We start from the raw sequence: 16,819 nt of genomic DNA on the forward strand, positions 1-16,819 counted from the left end.
CCCTTTCTGTCACAACCAAGCATCTTAAAGAGCTATCTGCCTCCACCCTTTTCATTTCATCACTACACATTCACTTTTTATCCACTGTACTTGGGCTTTTCCTCCCACCATCTACTCAGAATGCTTTCACCAAGATCACCAGTGATTCCCAGGTTGAAAATCTTCCCTCCTTTGGTTTATGTAAGTCTCCCTCTGGACTGTCCTCCTAGTGGGCCATTTTGCAAATGTTGATGTTTCCCAGGATTCCTTTTTGAGTTTTCTTCTCCTCCCCATCAAGCTGTACAATCTTCATGGACAGTTTTATGTTTATGGCTTCAACTATTATCCATACCCTGGTGATCCCAAATCAGCATCTCCATACCTAGTATCCGAAACTTATCATGTCCAAAACTGGGACTGTCCTCCCTTCTCCTCTATTCCCTATCCTGGTGAATAACTCCTTCCTCTCCACTCCCCAGATATGCAGTTTAATCAGATTATTCTCCATTCCCCATCATCTCTCATTTGTAACAATACAGTAGCCTCCTTCCCGGCCTTTAGTTTTAACCTCTTCCATAACAGCCTACACATTATGACAAGTCCTCTTTCTGAAATGAATCCTTCACTGGCTAACCTTCTAGATTAAGAGCTAAATTCCTTAATGAAGCACCCCAGGCCTCTGTGATCTGACAGTCTGATTTCCCGCTGCTCTGGCTGCACCCAGTAACCTGCAGCTCCCTGAGTGTCCACACACTCTAATGCCTTTTTTCATGCTGTTTGCTTTGGTGCATTCTGCTGCCCCACACCACCACCACCCCAGCAAGCGAAGTTCATCCCTTGCTATGAGACCCAGCTCAGGAGGTACCTCCTTTGGGCAGTGTTCCTTGCACCAGTCCTCACAGTGCCATGAGTTTATTTCTAGGGTTGTCGCACTTACCACATGGAATTCTAATTCTGGTATATTTACCTGTGAACTCTTGAGAGTGAAACTATGTCTTTATCTTCACCATTGAGCTCATCATAGAGCCTAGGACATAGTATTTGAAAAATATTTGATAAGTGAATGAAAGAAATTGTTGTAGGCTAATGTGTTTTGTGGATCAGAGAATTATACTGTTATTTCAAATATAGGTGAAATGTGGATGACATACGTTTCCTTTCTGGTGTGAATTCATGTACTTCATGATCTACATATAAGTACTTCCTTAACTACAGGAAACAAACTGAGGATTCTGGGGGGGTGGGTAGGAGGATGGGTTAGCCTGGTGATGGGTATTAAAGAGGGCACGTTCTGCATGGAGCACTGGGTGTTATGCACAAACAATGAATCATGGAACACTACATCTAAAACTAATGATGTAATGTATGGTGATTAACATAACATAATAAATAGAAAAAAAAAAGTACTTCCTTAAACTGAAGGAGTTCCTCCACAGTGTTAATCTCCTTTTTATAAAGTAGATAAGCATGGCTCAGTGATTATCCATAACCTGTCTCTCCTCACAAGTTTCACCTTAAACCTTTCTGAAGAGATTAAACCAAAATTCAGCTCTCATTTCTATATATGCAAAATGTAGAAATGCCTATGAGAAGGTAATATGTATGTATATTTTCCTAAAGTTCTACCTTTGAAACTTTCAGAGGTACTTGCTTGCAGCTTTTGCTGAATATGAAGCATCGTCTTTTGAGTAGCTGTTACAAAGGAAAACAATGTTTAAATGATTAACATTGGATGAAGCCTGAATTTTCATTTACCTAATCATGGTCACTTGTGTGAGTACTCTGGAAAGTGGTAATAAAAATTCCCTCGCACTTGTTTAGTGCTTTCTAATTTCCAAGCACTTCCACGTGTCATCTTGATTAACCCTCACTGTGGTACAGTCAAGTAAAAGGCTCAGGCTCAGCAGGGAGACTGCCTAGATTGAGAGCCTGACTCTGCCATAATTTAACCTCTCTAAACCCTAGTTTTCTTTTCTGAAAATAGTCATAGTAGTACTGCTCTGTGGGAGTATTGTATGGGTCAAGTGTGACGATGTGGGTGAAAGTGTCAGCACAGCATCTTACGTTGCTGATGGATCACGAATCGTCAGCTGTTCCTCGCACTACTGCCTTTCCCACCACTACTGTTAACCGCTACAAGACAAATCCCTGTGAAGTGACAGTGAGTGTTACTCTCTGGAAAAATCTGAGGCCTTAAGAAGCAGTTAAGCACTCGTGCAATGCCCTTCCACTATGGTGGTTTCAGAGAGGTTTGAGTGGGAAGCTGGGACTTCACCACCACCCTCCTGTGGAGGCCACTTGGGGAAAAGTAACATGCTCCCTCTCCAGCTCCCAGCCCGTGTGGTATCAGTGCAGAAACTATGTGAGGAGCCTGAGCTCCTACTCTCACCGAACAAAAATGGGACACCCTCCCGTCCCCCTGGGGGTGTCAGTGAAGGCCAAGTGGGCAACCTGGACTTCCATCCCTACCTGACAGTAACAACATGTCACCGCCTCCCCCCATCAGTGTGGTATCAGGGGAGGTAGTCTAAAATGCAAGATTTAAGTAAGATCCAGAGTCTTATAACCTAATATCCAAATGTCCAAGACACAATTTAAAAATCAGTCATCATACCAAGAGCCAGGAAAATTTATAGCTGAGTGAGAAAAGACAGCCAAATAGATATTGTGATTATCTCACAGGATTTTAAAGCAGCTATCATAAAAATGCTTCAACATGCAATCACAAATACGCTTGAACAACTGACAAAATAGAAAATCTCTCAGCAAAGAAATAGAAGATACAAAGATGAACCAAATGGGAAATATTGGAATGGACAATTATAAATCTGTGAAAGTGTAGGCATGCACATGTGCAAGTGTGTGCACACACACACACCCCTCTCCCCTTCGCACACTGCTTACCCCTAGCCCATTAGCCCCAGTTGCTTCCATTTTAGAAATGGCACGGTTTGAGTTTCCAAAAGAGAATGAAAGCTGTTATGGTAAGATGTATCCCAGCATGGGCTCCTTGGTTAGCTCTGTGCATTCAGAGAATTCAGGCTTAAGTCTGGTGTGTGAGAGGCATAGAAAGCAGGCATATCGCTTTTATACAGAAGTAGGAGGAACAGATCAGTTTTGGAGTGATAGAGATCTATCTGATAAAGATCCCAATGGTCTGGCATTTGGTTTGAAAAAAATTAGCTCCAGAGTAAAAGGTGTGGTAGTACTTTAGCTTCTCTGTTGCATCAGTGTAAAAGATACTGAAGGTTAGAGGAAAGACCGATAAGTTTTAGATGACTGTGAACTTAGTATGTTAGGGGTGTTGCCTGACTTCTGAAAAAACCCGTGATAGCATGTAGTTGAATACTGTTCTAGAACAAGAGGATGATAGTCCCCCTGCAGAATAGAGAGTAACCAGATAGGTAAAGGAAGTGTAAACCATGCCGTGTAAGAAACAAATGAAGAAACTGGGACTCAGTAGACATGAGAGCTGTTTTGAAATTTCTGAATGGTTCTCCTAGGAAAGGGCAGCACTCCTGCCACAGAGGAATGAGGAGACCAATGACCAGTGGGTTGGTGAGGAGCTAACAGGGCTGGCAGCAGGGACAGACACTGCCTTAAACACAGTAATTAGAACTATCTAAAATTGGAAAGGCCTGCCTCAGTGAGTACCCTGTGGCTGAGGATGTCAGACCCATATTAAGAAATCCCTCTATGGTTTGAGAAGATGAACCAGATACTAACCTAACTATGGAACTGTCCAATGCTGAGGGTCTCTGATTCTCTGTTCTTCAAGTTCCTCCCTCTAGCGTTATTATTATATAATTTCCTAAGGGGTGGTATCATTTTACCTCCGTTTTCACTGGTTAACTATTTTCTCACTGACATTAGTATGCCTGCTTCCATCTCCTTTTTCATTGTTTTTGTTATTTCCTGGTTCTTGTTTATATTCCAGGTAGATGACTTTACTTAGATAACTTCATGATCATAAATAAAGTTCTACAGAATCATAGAATCTGAGGATTCAAGGAGGCCTTAGAGATTAACCAGTCCAACCTCGTACCAGGAAGATACAATGATATTGAGTGGGATAAGTCACTAAACATAGAATCTAGTGTCTAATTGAGAAACTATTCCATCATTTACTGACTTCACAATCTTATGCAAGTTGCTTAACCTATCTAAGCTTCTGTTTTCTCATTGGCATAAAGGGAGAATAATAGATATATTAGAGGGTTGCTATAAACATTTAATGAAACAAATGCATATAAAAACACTTCATTCATCATCTTACTCCCAGTAGACTCTCAGTAAATATTAGTGAAAGCTGAATTCCCTGATTTTATAGAAGAGGAACTGGAGACACACAGGTCATGCTGGTACTAGTGGGTAAGCTAGACTGAGACTCAGGCCTCCTGGATTCCAACAAAGTACTCTCAGCATACCAAAGCTGCTTTCTAAATGCCTCTAGAAGCTACTTATTCTTTCATTCCACAAATATTTAGAAGCACAAACTAGACCATAGGCACTGGAAGTATAGAGGCAAATAGTAGCTCACAGTCTAGTAGGAAGGACAGGTAAGAGACATTTAAAATGCATTGTGGTTAGTGTAATAAACCAGAGCGTTCCCAGGGGCTCGGTTGAGGCATAAAACTTACATTGTGGATGGGGAAGACAGAGGATGTATCACATGGACTGCAGCAACTGAAAGAGGAATAAGAGGTGAAGAAGAATAGGATATTGTGTGGACAAGGAGTAACCTGCAAAATTTACAAATTTACCCAAGGTGACTACATACTATACTTTTTTTTTAAGTGCTGGTTTTATTGATTTATTTATTATTGATTTACCTTCTGAATGAGTCACAGTCATTGGATGGTCTTTTTAATTGAAAATCAGTATCTGCATGCAATCAACAAATATTTTTTGAACACCTATACTAGTCGATGTTGTTTTAGGACCAAGAACAGAGAAGTAAACAAAGTCTTGCCCTTATGGAGCTTATATTCTAGTTGGGGGAAAAAGGAATGCATTTTAGGAGATGACCATTGCAATGGAACAAAAATAAAGCTGAGTAAACAGTAAAGAGAAAGTGGTTTGGGGGAGAAGAACGTTACTTCATTTTTTTTTTTTAAGATTTTATTTATTTATTTGACAGAGACACGGGGAACACAAGCAGGGGGGAGTGGGAGAGGGAGAGGCAGGCTTCCTGCCGAGCAGGGAGCCTGATGTGGGACTCAATCCCAGGACCCTGGGACTATGTTCTGAGCCGAAGGCAGACGCTTAACGACTGAGCCACCCAGGTGCCCTGAATGTTACTTTAAAAAGGTGGTCTACAAAGGCTTAAGAATAGGGTAGCATTTGAATTGAGACAAGAGACAGAGCAGGATGTAGCATATGAATTTAGAGAAGTAACTGAGCCAATAGACAGATCAGGAAAGGCCTTGTTGGCCATTATGAGGTTTTAGGCTTCTAGTTTACAAGAGGTAAGAAGCCAGGGAGTGTCTGGAGCAGAAGAATGATATGATTCAACATTTAAAACCAAGATATTTCCAAGCATCATGACCACTAAGGCATGTACTCTAAAGTTTGCTAAAATTATATCATTTAGGACTTTGCATAAAATATTTAAACGGAGACTAGAAGTTACAAATTATTAGAAAGGGAAATAATATGTGGCATAAAATATAACGCTGTCTTTAATACAGTCGATATTATTTGTGGAATTAAAAAAAGATGTTGAAAACTATTAGCTATTCCTATTTGATTTGTTTTTATACTTCAAAGTAAATCATCAGGGTAAGTATCTTTCATTAGTTCTGTTTTTATGCATAAAAAACATAAGCATGGGGCACCTGGGTGGCTCAGTCATTAAGTGTCTGCCTTCGGCTCAGGTCATGATCCCAGGGTCCTGGGATCGAGCCGCACATCGGGCTCCCTGCTCCGCGGAAGCCTGCTTCTCCCTCTCCCACTCCTCCTGCTTGTGTTCCCTCTCTCGCTGTGTCTCTCTCTGTCAAATAAATAAAATCTTTAAAAAAAAACATAAGCATAGATGTTTTATAAAATATCAATAGGGAAAAAACTGTTGTACGTCTAATGACAGTAACTAAAGGAAATAAAATGGTGCCAACAGTATAGAAACCTATTTTGCTGTTGGAGTCCTTCCACATTTTTTGCCCTTTTTTTCCTTACTCTGACACTGTCTTAAGAGGTGCTTTCTTCTTTTTTTTTTTAATTTTTATTTAAATTTCAGTTAGTTAACCTACAGTGTAATATTAGTTTTGGGTGTACAGTATAGTGACTCAACACTTGCGTACAACACCTGGTGCTCATCACAGCAAATGCCTTCCTTATTCCCCATCACTGATTTCACCCATCGCCCCACCCACTGCAGTCTGGTAACCATTAGTTTATTCTCTATACTTACAAGTCTGCTTCTTGGTTTGCCTCCCTCTCTGTTCTTTTTCCCCTTAGTTTGTTTGTTTTGTTTCTTAAATTCCATGTATGAGTGAAATCTTACGGTATTTCTCTGACTTATTTTGCTTAGCATTGTACTCTCTAGATCCATTCATGTCATTATAAATGGCAAGGTTTCATTCTTTTATGGCCAAGTAATATTCCATTGTATATATATACCACATATTTATCCATTCATCAGTCGATGAACACTTGGGCTGTTTCCATAATTTGGCTATTGTACATCAGGGTGCATGTATCCCTTTGAATTAGTATTTTGTATTATTTGGGTAAATACCTCATAGTGCAATTGCTGGATCACAGGGTAGTTCTATTTTTAACTTTTTAAGGACCCTCCATACTGTTTTCTAGAGTGGTTGCACCGGTTTGCATGCCCACCAACAGTGCAAGAGGGTTCCCCTTTCTTCACATACTCCCCACACCTGTTGTTTCTTGTGTTGTTAATTTTAGCCATTCTGACAGGTATGAGGTGATACCACATTGTAGTTTTAATTTGCATTTCCCTGATGATGACTGATGTTGAGCATCTTTCCATGTCTGTTGGCCATCTATATGTCTTCTTTGGAGAAATGTCTGTTCATGTCTTCTGCCCATTTTTTAATTGTATTTGTTTTTTGGTGTTGTATAAGTTCTTTATATTTTTGGATACTAACCCTTTATTGAATATGTCATTTGCAAATATCTTCTCCCATTCTATAGGTTGCCTTTTAGTTTGCTTCCTTTTCCTGTGCAGAGCTTTTTATTTTGATGAAGTCACAATAGTTTATTTTTGCTTTTGTTTCCCTTGCCTCAGGAGACATATCTAGAAAGACGTTGCTGTGGTTGCTGTCAGAGAGGTTACTGCCTGGGTTCTCCTCTAGGATTTTGATGGTTTCAGGTCTCACATTTAGGTCTTTAGTCATTTTTAATTTATTTTTGTGTCTGATGTAAAAAAGTGGTCCAGTTTCATTCTTTTGCATGTTGCTCTCCAGTTTTCCCAACATCATTTGCTGAAGAGACTGTCTTTTTTCCCATTGGTTAATCTTTCCTACTTAGTTGAAGATTAATTGACCATATAGTTGTGGGTTCATTTCTGGGTTTTCTATTCTAATCCCTTGATCTATGTGTCTGTTTTTGTGCCAGTACCATACTGTCTTGATCACTACAGTTTTGTAATATAACTTGAATTCCAGAATTGTGATGCCTCCAGCTTTGCTTTGCTTTTCCACGGTTGCTTTGGCTATTCAGGGTCTTTTATTCTAGGATTGTTTAGGATTTCAGGATTGTTTGTTCTAGCTCTGTGAAATGATGCTTTGGTATTTTAATAGGGATTGTATTAAATGTGTAGATTGCTTTGGGCAGTATGGACATTTTAACAATATTTGTTCTTCCAGTCCATGAGCATGGAATGTTTTTCCATTTCTTTGTGTCATCTTAATTTCTTTCGTCAGTGTTTATAGTTTTCAGAGTACAAGTCTTTCACCTCCTTGGCTAGGTCTATTTCTAGGTATCTTACTGTTTTTGGTGCAATTGTAAATGGATTGATTCCTTAATTTCTCTTTCTGCTGCTTCATTGTTGGTGTATAGAAGTGCAACAGATTTCTGTACATTGATTTTTTATCCTGCGACTTTACTGAATTCGTGAATCAGTTCTAGCAGTTTTTTGGTGGAGTCTTTCAGGTTTTCTATATAGAGTAGCAGGTCATCTGCAAATAGTGAAAGTTTTACTTCTTACTTGCTAATTTGGATACCTTTTATTTCACTTCATTGTCTGATTGCTGTGGCTAGGACCTCCAGCAGTATGTTAAATAACAGTGGTAAGAGTGGACATCCCTGTCTTGTTCCTGACCTAGAGGCAAGGCTCTCAGTTTTTCCCCATTGAGAATGATATTAGCTGTGGATTTTTCATATATGGCCTTTATTATATTGAAGTATGTTGAGGTATTCTCTCTAAACCTACTTTGTTGAGGGTTTTTATCATAAGTGGTTGTTATACTTTGTCAAATGCTTTTTCTGCATCTCATGATCATATGGCTCTTATCCTTTCTTTTATTAGTGTGGTGTATCATGTTGATTGATTGATTGGTGAGTGTTGAATAATAAGTCCCACTTGATCATGGTGAATAAGTCTTTTAATGTATTAATGGATTCAGTTTGCTAGTATTTTATTGAGAATTTTTGCATCCATGTTCATCAGGGATGTTGGCTTTTAGTTCTTTTTTAGTGGAGTCTTTACCTGGTTTGTATCAGGGTAATGCTGGCCTCATAGAATGAATTTGAAAGTTTTCCTTCCCTTTCTATTTTTTGAAATAGTTTGAGAAGAATGGGTATTAATTCTTCTTTAAATGTTTGGTAGAATTCACCTGTGAAGCCATCTGGTCCTGGACTTTTGTTTGTTTGGAGTTTTTATCTGTTTCTTCCAGGTTGTCCAATTTGTTGGCATATAGTTCTTCATAATATTCTCTTATAATTGTTTGTATTTCTGTGGTGTTGGTTGTTATTTCTCCTGTCTCCATTGTGATTTTATTTACTTGGGTCCTTTCTCTTTTCTTTTTGATAAGTCTGGCTAGAAGTTTATCATTTTTATTAATTTTTTCAAAGAACCATCTCCTAGTTTCATTGATTTGTTCTACTGTGTTGTTGTTTTTTTCTTTAGTTTCTCTTTCATTTATTTCTGCTCTGATCTTTATTATTTCCTTCCTTCTGCTGGCTTTAGGCTTCGTTTGTTGTTCTTTTTCTAGCTCCTTTAAGTGTAAGGTTAGATTGTTTACTTGAGGTTTTTCTTGGTTCTTGAGTTAAGCCTTTATCTCTAAACAATCTCCTATTGGTTCTCAGTGAACTTAATTCATATACTGACCATTGTGAACAAATATACTATACAACTTAAAAATACATAACCTCAACTTCACAATACTAAAAATCATTTGGATAGAATTACCGCTGGATTACCAAGTTAATTTTCTCTCTCATGGAATCATGTTACAGAAGGATGGATTTGTACTACTAAGAAAAGCATCTTTCTGTGTTTCAAAAAAGAATGTAGAAAGTTTTTGAAACTACTTTGGTAGTGTGGGGTAGTGGTGGATAAAGAATGTGAATTTGCCTTTTAAAAGTGATAATGACTTTTAATTTAATTTTGCTAAAACACTTTGCCTCGGGGCTTGGTCCTATAAATATTGGATTTCTCCTTGGAATAGGTTTAGAGAAGCAGCACAGTACAATTCCAACCTGATGATTTCTTTATCCTCAGGAAAGTCTTCTCCTCTGGACCATGGTTTCCTCAAATATAAAATGAAAAAAAAAAATTGATTGTGAGGTTCTTTCTAGATCTAAAACTATATGAAATATCTGCAGATTTTACAAAGGTCAAATATCTTTTGAGAGGAAGGAGACATTTTATAGTAAGAATATGTACATGAAATCAGTTTGTAATTTGCTACTATAAGATAATGACCATACCAGTATATTCTGAAGAAATATACTAAAGGAAATACCTTTCATCCATTGGAGAAAAATTGTGGTTTTAGATTTCTGCCCCAGGAGTGACAGTTTCAGAAGAGCCAAAAGCTACATAGCTCTGTTTTTTCCCAGGCCAGGCCTGGTACATACCAGCAGGTGGTAGTTACAAGCACTGCTGCATGCCGGGAAGGTAACCTTCCCCTGCCCTTCACAGACCACCCACCCCAGGATGGAATGTGTTCCAGATTCAGGTAAGCCAGGTGTGCAGTAGATCAGGGCAGTGAGCAGGGGGGAGGGGAGGATTTTGCTAGCACACCTTTCCTAAAGGACAGGGCCCTCAACTTGCAATGTGCCCTTGGCCAAGCAACTGTGCTGGAAGGATGTTCAAACTCCAGTGTCGGTCTATAAACATGTATCAGAACTCTAAGTGTGCCTTTCATCTACTAAGTGCCCCCAAAGAGCAGGCTGCTAATGAGTTATTTTACCTCTGGCAAGTAACAGTGATATCCACCTAGACAAAAGACAACAGTATAGAGTATTGCTCTGAATACATTATCCTTACAGTATAGATACCTTCTCCTGCAAGTTTCTTTTTATCAAATCTCATTTTTAAAGAGGAGAAAGAACCTTTTTGTCTCACTGAAGATAAGCCCCTCCTTACCTTAATTTAAGCAATTTTGAAATTCTTTCCTATGGGTGCCTGGGTGGTTCAGTTGGTTAAGCATTTGCCTTCAGCTCAGGTTGTGATCCCAGGATCCCGGGATCGAGTCCCGCATCGGGCTCCCTGCTCCACGGGGAGCCTGCTTCTCCCTCTGCCTTGCCTCCCTCTCTCTCCCTATCTCTCTCTCTGTCTCTTATGAATAAATAAATAAAATCCTAAAAAAAAAAGAAAATTATTCTTTCCTAGATGAAACATTGGTTTCCTATTAAAGCATTGCAAAAGAAAAATCTATATATTGAAGGATAAGGAAAATTTCTATGGCCATTTGAATAAAATGTCCTGATAAGACCAAAAAAGACTTCACCAAAGATTACAAGCAAAAGAAAAGTCTGTTCTCAGCAGTGAAGGGATCAATACTAATGAGAAAACACACATATACATGCACAGAATTCTATGGAAAAATATGATGGACTGAACTGAATGTCAGGCTAACTTAGACTGTTGGAAACTAGAAAATTATGGGGAGAAAGTAAAAGACTGTTCAGTACAGTGAGGGCCTTTAGACCTAGGTCTGAAGTCCCAGGATTCAGTGCAGCAAGCCTAACAAGGGAAGCTTGGCTCCTGCAGGCCATAAGGTTCTTCATCTAACTGCCAGATTGTTGAGAAGTTTTTCAATTTGTGTTTACTTTATGAGAAACTGCCAAATGGTGTTTCTAAAATTAAGTAGAACTCCCCAATGAAATAGAAAATCAAAAGTTGTCATTGGTGGACAGAGAATATAAGAATATCGTAAAAATATATCTGATTTACTTTACACTGAGCTTATTTTCTTAGGGCCAGTGAAGAAGTGACATTTGATGCTCAAACCACATTGACAGTTTCTGAATAATGAGATTAGTACATTTAACCCAGAATTATCCCAACAACCCTTAAATATAATATTTTCTTACCCTTTGGCCAAGATAAAGCTCTTATAGAATTCTTCTTCTTCTTTTTTTTTTTTTTTAATGGTAGAGGCATCAGAAAAACAGTGTTTGGCCCATGACCAATATTCACTTCCCTCCACCAAAGACAGAGATTCTACAGAATCCTCAGTAAAAGAGGTACCCAATGAGAGGAAGTCAGTGTGGGATAAGAGAAAGCACATGGGCTTTTTTTTTTTTTAAAGATTTTATTTATTTATTTGACAGAGACACAGCAAGAGAGGGAACACAAGCAGGGGGAGTGGGAGAGGGAGAGGGAGAAGCAGGCTTCCCGCGAAGCAGGGAGCCCGATGCGGGGCTCGATCCCAGGACCCTGGGATCATGACCTGAGCTGAAGGCAGATGCTTAACGACTGAGCCACCCAGGCGCCCCGAAAGCACATGGGCTTTAAAGTCTAATAAACTCAGGTTCAAGTCCCAGACCTTCCGTTAACTAGCATGTCCTCGGTATCTCTGAACTTGAATTATTAATCTGTAAAAATTAAATGTGATGATATAAGAAAAATGCTTAAGCATTTTTGGCTTAGTAGAAAAACCTCATAGATGTTAATCTCCATCCTTCCTTCTCTTACCCCCCTCCCAGTGAGTATGGCTCATACCCCTTTTTTGGGGGGGGTATCTTTAGGTTGTCATTTTGAGCATAAGCAGTTACACTGATATATAGTAAGTAATAATATCAGAAGAAATAAAGATGAGCTAGTTGTAGAAATAACTGAGTCTCACATTGAAGTGCCTTTTTGCACTCATATATGTCCTTTCTTGTGTTTCCAGAATTGGTGTCACATTTTGCTACTGCCTGTTTCTAAAATGGTCACCACTTTTCTCTTTTATATTGTTCTTTCTGTTCTTCTATAAACCACGAAACCACAGCTTGTTACAGTTTTTTGTAAAATCAGAGTCTCTGGGGTCTGAATGACCCTTAAGGTGAACAGAACATCACTCTGATCCCTTGATCACTTACATAGTAGATATGCAAATATCAGATAAGCAAGTGATTAAATAAATGACACTAATTTTGGTATCTCAGATTTTATTTTTTCTTAATTCTCAACTATATTCTTTAAAGATGCAATTTGTGGATAAAGTACTTCTAATTAAACGAAAGATTGCCAAATACACATGCATAGTGTTTTATTTGAAATACCTGATGAAAATGAGTACAAGTTTCTCGAAAAGAAAGGATTATGAAAATTTGTGATGATGGAGAAACCTGACATTACCCAGAAATGTATTTCTCATATTCTCTCTGTAGTGCATAAAAGAAAAAAGAAAGTTGTGTTTTTGGTGGATTTATTGAGTTAATTTTAAAATGTGGCCAATTTGAACACACAAGTTACATTTTCTCTGCCTGAGGGCACTGCTAATATTACAGTAGATAGATACAGGCCTGAATCCTCAAAAACAAAGAAAATGGGAAGAAAAGGAAAGCAAATATGTTTTAATCTGGAAAGCAGATAGTTGAAAGACAGTTACCTGAAAGCTAAAACCTAAATTAACAGGAAGAAAAATGTCAGGAGAAAATTTGTGCCACAGAACTCCAGAAGGCACAAGAATTAGAGTCACCAGGTTTCTCAGAAGATGAGGATGAAAGTGGGGCTGGAAAGAGGGTAATTGGTTGGCAGTCTAAATAAGAGGCAGTTTATGGGGGGTGGCTCAGTCGTTAAGCATCTGCCTTCAGTTCAAGTCATGATCCCAGGGTGGGATCAAGCCCTGCATTGGGCTTTCTGCTCAGCGGGAAGCCTGCTTCTCCCTCTCCCATTCCCCCTGCTTGTATTCCCTCTCTCTCTCTCTCTCTGTCAAATAAATAAATAAATAAATCTTAAAAATAAATAACTAAGGGCGCCTGGGTGGCTCAGTCGTTAAGCATCTGCCTTCGGCTCAGGTCATGATCCCAGGGTCCTGGGATTGAGCCCCACATCAGGCTCCCTGCTCGGCAGGAAGCCTGCTTCTCCCTCTCCCACTCCCCCTGCTTGTGTTCCTGCTCTTGCTGTGTCTCTCTCTGTCAAATAAATAAATAAAATCTTTCAAATAAATAAATAAGAGGCAGTTTAGCTGCCCTGGATTTCATCTGCCATATGTAGAGCCAAGAGCCTCCTCCCCGCAACTGTGGCAGAAGACAAGAGTTTGAACCAAAGTTACTACAGGCATGGGGATACCATCTACAGGCACAAAAAGTCATACAAAAACAAAATGATTTAGGAAAAATCTATTCCTTAAATAATGAGCCACTCAGCCTCTTTCTTCTATGAATCTCTGCAAAAATGGGCAGCCCATCTTATATACTCCAGGCCTGGAAGATACAGGATTTCATTCTTATGAAACCAACTCTCCTGGGAGAACAGACATATAAATACTAATATTTGGGATTCCTCACTGGGAAAGCTAGGTCTCTGTTTAGTCACCCAAATTGAAGCCCTTCACACAGAGTTTGTATCCAGCTTATGATTGGATCAAGATTGTGATACAGTAATCTGTATGTATCAGTCTTGAGTATGAGCAGAAAGCCCCACATGACCACATATTTAAGGAAAGCTTACAATCTAAAGTACAGAGAAAGAACTCAAAGGAGACAGAGACCATGTAGAAAACAAAATAAAATCTTAAAAAAGTATAATTTCACAGAGATGAGAAATATTGTATCCATAAAACAAAAAACTATAAAAACAAAACATATAGGGAGCCAAAAAGAGCTCCTGAAACTAGGGCGCCTGGGTGGCTCAGTCAGTTAAGTGTCCAACTCTTGGTTTCGGCTCAGGGTGGTAGGAGTGAGCCCCACGTGGGGCTCCGTGCTCAGTGCAGAGTCTGCTTGAGATTCTCTCTCTCCCTCTCCCTCTGACCCTCCCCCCCACATGCTGCTCTTTCTCGTTCTCTCAAAAAAATAAATAAATCTTTAAAAAAAAAAAAAGAGCTCCTGAAAATTAGAAATATCACAGATGAAAAACCTAGTAGAAGGACTGGAAAATAAAGTTAAGGAAATCACCTAAGAAGTAGGACAAAAAACAAAGAGATGAAAGGCAGGAGAAAACAAAATATAAGAAAATTACACGCTCAGTTCAGGACCAAAGTCCAACAGAGAAAATGAATGGGAGGAAATTAGTAAAGAAATAATGCAAGAAATTTCCCCATAAGTGAAACGTGGTTTTCTGATTAAAAAGACCACTGAGTTTTTACACCAAAAAAAAAAAAAAGTGACCTATACGAAGACACAGGAAATCAGGGATAAGAAGTTCCTAAAAGTTCCCAGAAAGGAACAGGCCATGTACAAAAATATTAAGAATTAGACTGGACCTTTTAACAGTGCTTGAAGTTGGAAACAGGGGAGCAGTCTTTCAAAACTCCAAAGGAAAAGTAGTTCCAACTAAGAATTCTCTATTCAGCCAAACTACAATCAAGTATAAGGATGAAAGAAAGATATTTACAGACACACGGGTCTCAAAATTTTTCTTTCCCATGCACCCTTTCTTTTTATTATTATTATTATGTTAAGTTAACCACCATACAGTACATCATTAGTTTTTGATGATTCATTAGTTGCGTATAACACCCAGCGCTGCACCCTTTCTAAGGAAGTTGTTGGAATATTCCTCAACAAAATGAGAGAATGAGAAGAAAAGGAAGACGTGGAATCCAAGAAATAAAGGGAATCTAACCCAGGAAGGGGTGGGAGGAATTCTTAAGATGAAGATGAAGGACAATCTCAAAATGAGAGTCCTGTAGTGGGCTTACAGAGCAAGCAGGCCAGATTAGTGCAGGGGTGTGGTAGGTTTCAGGAAGAATGTCTCCACTGAGGAGGCTAAAAAGAACCAACAATCCCTGATGTGTTTGAACTTGAGAGGAAATTCCACTTTAACCAGAAAGGTTGACAATTAATGACAGATAAATAGGAAATTCAGCATACAAAAAAAGTTACCTGACTAAAACCAAAAATTTGTATAAGAAAGTAAATATAATCATCATATGCTAAATAGCTTAACTATAAATAATATATGTATAGTCATAATGGAACTAACAAAACCATGTAGTCAATAGTACTGTGGACCAAATGTTCTGCTTCTCTCCCTCTTTCCAAGTACATAGTAGGATGACATTTCTTGGCACCCTGGTGGTTGGGTTGGACTATGTGATTACTTCTAGCCAGTAAGGTGTGAGCAAAATGGTGTCACTTTCAAGTAATGCATTTAATGTTGATGCAGGACCTTGCAGAGATCTTTTTTCTTCGCTGCCACTGTGACCTGTAGTGCTCTGTACTGTCTGATACACTGGCCACTATTAAAATAAAACTAATTGAAATTAAAAAATCGGTCCCTGTGTCACATTAACCACATTTCCAGTGCTCAAAAGCCACATGTGACTAGTGCAGATATAGAACAGTGTAGACTGGAACACTTTGATTATCTCAGAAAGTTCTTTTGGTCTTTGTTGCTATAAATGGTGGTTGCTTTGTCACCTGGGCTCCAAAGTAAGGACAACAGGGATGCAGAGCAGAGCCTCAGGCAGCCTGACATGGACATGTCATGTGAATGAAAAATAAAGCTTTATTGTTTGAAGCCACTGACATTTTTGAGGAGTGTTTCATTGCAGCATAACCTGCTCATTCCAACCTATATAGAAATCCTAGGTTCGAACTCCATTCGTCATATACCACCTTCTGTATTGCGACAGGCTAGGTTACGCTAGTCACAACCTGAAGAGGTTTGTGTGACTGTTTTATAACTGCTATAGAGTTTCAAAGGGAACTTTCACCAGTTAACTGGAGCACACACTGCAGAAATATTCTACTCTAATTACTTGGGCTTCAGAATGGCTCAGTGGTCAGAGATAACTTATGGTCAACAGTCTTAAACAGGCCATTCTCAGAAAAGTGATTTTCATGGAATGTCTACATTAACAACAACAAAAGGAATGGAAGGAACATTTGCTTGTGTTTATAAAGATCCTCTTTTTAAATCCAAGTGGTCATTTGTTCCTCTATCTTCTGATAGAACTGGTGCAGGTATAGAGTGAGGATAAGCAAAGGCTGATTGTTACTAAGTGCATTTGTCAAGTGTAATAGTTCGCCAGGTGTTTTCCCCTTCTTATTATTTGAACTTTATAGTAGTCCCAGCAGGTAGGCAGCTATAGAAACTATATCTCAGAAATGTAAAATTATTAAAGTTATGTAATCCGCTAGAAGAAAAACTGGATCTTGAATATAGTACCATCTGATTCCAAGTCCAGACCTCCTTTCTTCCCATCCTTAGCCTATTGTCTCTGCCCCTTTCTTGGTAGTAAGGCCTTCAGGAGGCAGCCCCTCCTCTTCC

General features: G+C 38.9%; 1 protein-coding gene across 2 annotated transcripts in view; it reads left to right on the top strand.

Annotated features, from left to right (window-relative positions):
• The window catches only part of SCAPER (S-phase cyclin A associated protein in the ER), a 523,695-nt gene that overhangs the window by 427,609 nt on the left and 79,267 nt on the right, over nucleotides 1–16,819 (top strand). The window lies entirely within an intron of this gene.

The sequence above is a fragment of the Neomonachus schauinslandi genome, chromosome 9, assembly GCF_002201575.2.
Source record: "Neomonachus schauinslandi chromosome 9, ASM220157v2, whole genome shotgun sequence".
Classification (NCBI taxonomy): Eukaryota; Metazoa; Chordata; class Mammalia; order Carnivora; family Phocidae; genus Neomonachus; species Neomonachus schauinslandi.